This window comes from Dendropsophus ebraccatus, chromosome 10 (genome assembly GCF_027789765.1).
Source record: "Dendropsophus ebraccatus isolate aDenEbr1 chromosome 10, aDenEbr1.pat, whole genome shotgun sequence".
Classification (NCBI taxonomy): domain Eukaryota; kingdom Metazoa; phylum Chordata; class Amphibia; order Anura; family Hylidae; genus Dendropsophus; species Dendropsophus ebraccatus.
In genome coordinates this window covers 81,187,695-81,190,690 of record NC_091463.1, presented here as the reverse complement: position 1 = coordinate 81,190,690, position 2,996 = coordinate 81,187,695, and the positions used below count along the sequence as shown (strand labels likewise).

The following is a 2,996-nucleotide window of genomic DNA, read 5'->3' as shown; positions in this document are numbered from 1 at the left end:
CCTTTTTTCCGTGCCCAAAAGTTCACCTCTCGGCAGAGCCGATGGTGGAAGTTTCGGTGGCGTCACGTTAGCATTTCCAAGGCCAAGAAAGCAGCTGTCAGAAGTGGGATTGAACCCCCGCCTCCATTTGGAGACCAGAACACCCAAGCTCAGGGGAAGAGAAGACTCTTGAGTCTGGCGCCTTAGACCACTCGGCCATCCTGACGAAGCACGCCTGCAGCAGCGGCCCCTGACCAGCCGGTGGTTATTGTAAGCGTATGCGGAATAGATTGGGCGATTTGTGAGAATTAGCTCGCCTTTTTTTCTCTATAACTTCAGTGCAAGTTGAACAGAGCGCTGTGAGGGCTTTGAATATGTTCAGCCCATGCACTCAGATCTTGAACCCGCGTTAAAGAGGACACCAAAGACGAGGGCTGTTGCCACAACAACGCCAGCCGGTGATAGCAGGACAGATACCATCAGGACCCGCGTGGCCTAATGGATAAGGCGTCTGACTTCGGATCAGAAGATTGAGGTTTCGAGTCCCTTCGTGGTCGCGGCCGAGCTAGCTCAGCGTGCGTTCCGTGTGCTCTTTTCACGTTTCCAAAAATGGGCTCTCAGGAGAGTGTACAGCGGAAGGTTTAGGGTTTAGGTAGAGACGCGTTAGCGTTTCGAAGGTCATAAGAAAGCCGCTGCCAAAAGGGTGATTCGAAGCGGCGGCTTCGTGTGGAGACCAGAACGCCCACGGTTTCCTTTTTTTCCGGTGCCCAAAAGTCACCTCTTCGGCAGAGCGATGGTGGAAGTTTCGGTGGCGTCACGTTAGCATTTCCAAGGCCAAAAGAAAGCAGCTGTCAGAAGTGGGATTTGAACCCACGCCTCCATTTGGAGACCAGAACACCCAAGCTCAGGGGAAGAGAAGACTCTTGAGTCTGGCGCCTTAGACCACTCGGCCATCCTGACGAAAGCACGCCTGCAGCGGCGGCCCCTGACCAGCCGGTGGTTATTGTAAGCGTATGCGAATAGATTTGGGCGATTTGTGAGAATTAGCTCGCCTTTTTTTCTCTATAACTTCGTGCAAGTTGAACAGAGCGCTGTGAGGGCTTTGAATATGTTCGCCCATGCACTCAGATCTTGAACCCGCGTTAAAGAGGACACCAAAGACGAGGGCTGGTTGCCACAACAACGCCAGCCGGTGATAGCAGGACAGATACCATCAGGACCGCGTGGCCTAATGGATAAGGCGTCTGACTTCGGATCAGAAGATTGAGGGTTCGAGTCCTTCGTGGTCGCGGCCGAGCTAGCTCAGCGTGCGTTCCCGTGTGCTCTTTCACGTTTCCAAAAATGGGCTCTCAGGAGAGTGTACAGCGGAAGGTTTAGGGTTTAGGTAGAGACGCGTTAGCGTTTCGAAGGTCATAAGAAAGCCGCTGCCAAAAGGGTGATTCGAAGCGGCGGCTTCGTGTGGAGACCAGAACGCCCACGGTTTCCTTTTTTCCGGTGCCCAAAAGTCACCTCTCGGCAGAGCCGATGGTGGAAGTTTCGGTGGCGTCACGTTAGCATTTCCAAGGCCAAAAGAAAGCAGCTGTCAGAAGTGGGATTTAGAACCCACGCCTCCATTTGGAGACCAGAACACCCAAGCTCAGGGGAAGAGAAGACTCTTGAGTCTGGCGCCTTAGACCACTCGGCCATCCTGACGAAGCACGCCTGCAGCGGCGGCCCCTGACCAGCCGGTGGTTATTGTAAGCGTATGCGGAATAGATTGGGCGATTTGTGAGAATTAGCTCGCCTTTTTTTCTCTATAACTTCAGTGCAAGTTGAACAGAGCGCTGTGAGGGCTTTGAATATGTTCAGCCCATGCACTCAGATCTTGAACCCGCGTTAAAGAAGGACACCAAAGACGAGGGCTGTTGCCACAACAAACGCCAGCCGGTGATAGCAGGACAGATACCATCAGGACCGCGTGGCCTAATGGATAAGGCGTCCTGACTTCGGATCAGAAGATTGAGGGTTCGAGTCCCTTCGTGGTCGCGGCCGAGCTAGCTCAGCGTGCGTTCCGTGTGCTCTTTTCACGTTTCCAAAAATGGGCTCTCAGGAGAGTGTACAGCGGAAGGTTTAGGGTTTAGGTAGAGACGCGTTAGCGTTTCGAAGGTCATAAGAAAGCCGCTGCCAAAAGGGTGATTCGAAGCGGCGGCTTCGTGTGGAGACCAGAACGCCCACGGTTTCCTTTTTTCCGGTGCCCAAAAGTCACCTCTCGGCAGAGCCGATGGTGGAAGTTTCGGTGGCGTCACGTTAGCATTTCCCAGGCCAAAAGAAAGCAGCTGTCAGAAGTGGGGATTTGAACCCACGCCTCCATTTGGAGACCAGAACACCCAAGCTCAGGGGAAAGAGAAGACTCTTGAGTCTGGCGCCTTAGAACCACTCGGCCATCCTGACGAAGCACGCCTGCAGCGGCGGCCCCTGACCAGCCGGTGGTTATTGTAAGCGTATGCGGAATAGATTGGGCGATTTGTGAGAATTAGCTCGCCTTTTTTTCTCTATACTTCAGTGCAAGTTGAACAGAGCGCTGTGAGGGCTTTGAATATGTTCAGCCCATGCACTCAGATCTTGAAACCCGCGTTAAGAGGACACCAAAGACGAGGGCTGTTGCCACAACAACGCCAGCCGGTGATAGCAGGGACAGATACCATCAGGGACCGCGTGGCCTAATGGATAAGGCGTCTGACTTCGGATCAGAAGATTGAGGGTTCGAGTCCCTTCGTGGTCGCGGCCGAGCTAGCTCAGCGTGCGTTCCGTGTGCTCTTTTCACGTTTCCAAAAATGGGCTCTCAGGAGAGTGTACAGCGGAAGGTTTAGGGTTTAGGTAGAGACGCGTTAGCGTTTCGAAGGTCATAAGAAAGCCGCTGCCAAAAGGGTGATTCGAAGCGGCGGCTTCGTGTGGAGACCAGAACGCCCACGGTTTCCTTTTTTCCGGTGCCCAAAAGTCACCTCTCGGCAGAGCCGATGGTGGAAGTTTCGGTGGCG

The 2,996-nt window shown here is 53.8% G+C and overlaps 5 non-coding genes across 5 annotated transcripts; 2 read left to right on the top strand and 3 right to left on the bottom strand.

Annotated features, from left to right (window-relative positions):
* Window positions 1-828: 828 nt before the first annotated feature.
* TRNAL-CAA (transfer RNA leucine (anticodon CAA)) lies at window positions 829-939 on the bottom strand. Its single transcript has 2 exons — window positions 902-939; window positions 829-874 (listed from the first exon to the last, which is right to left on the bottom strand). It is a non-coding gene; the product is annotated as a tRNA-Leu (tRNA).
* A 620-nt stretch (window positions 940-1,559) lies between these two features.
* On the bottom strand, window positions 1,560-1,671 carry TRNAL-CAA (transfer RNA leucine (anticodon CAA)). The gene is made up of 2 exons: window positions 1,634-1,671; window positions 1,560-1,606 (listed from the first exon to the last, which is right to left on the bottom strand). It is a non-coding gene; the product is annotated as a tRNA-Leu (tRNA).
* A 259-nt stretch (window positions 1,672-1,930) lies between these two features.
* On the top strand, window positions 1,931-2,004 carry TRNAR-UCG (transfer RNA arginine (anticodon UCG)). Its single transcript has one exon. It is a non-coding gene; the product is annotated as a tRNA-Arg (tRNA).
* Window positions 2,005-2,295: 291 nt separating this feature from the next.
* Window positions 2,296-2,409, bottom strand: TRNAL-CAA (transfer RNA leucine (anticodon CAA)). Its single transcript has 2 exons — window positions 2,371-2,409; window positions 2,296-2,342 (listed from the first exon to the last, which is right to left on the bottom strand). It is a non-coding gene; the product is annotated as a tRNA-Leu (tRNA).
* Window positions 2,410-2,667: 258 nt separating this feature from the next.
* On the top strand, window positions 2,668-2,740 carry TRNAR-UCG (transfer RNA arginine (anticodon UCG)). Its single transcript has one exon. It is a non-coding gene; the product is annotated as a tRNA-Arg (tRNA).
* The last annotated feature ends 256 nt before the right edge of the window (window positions 2,741-2,996 follow it).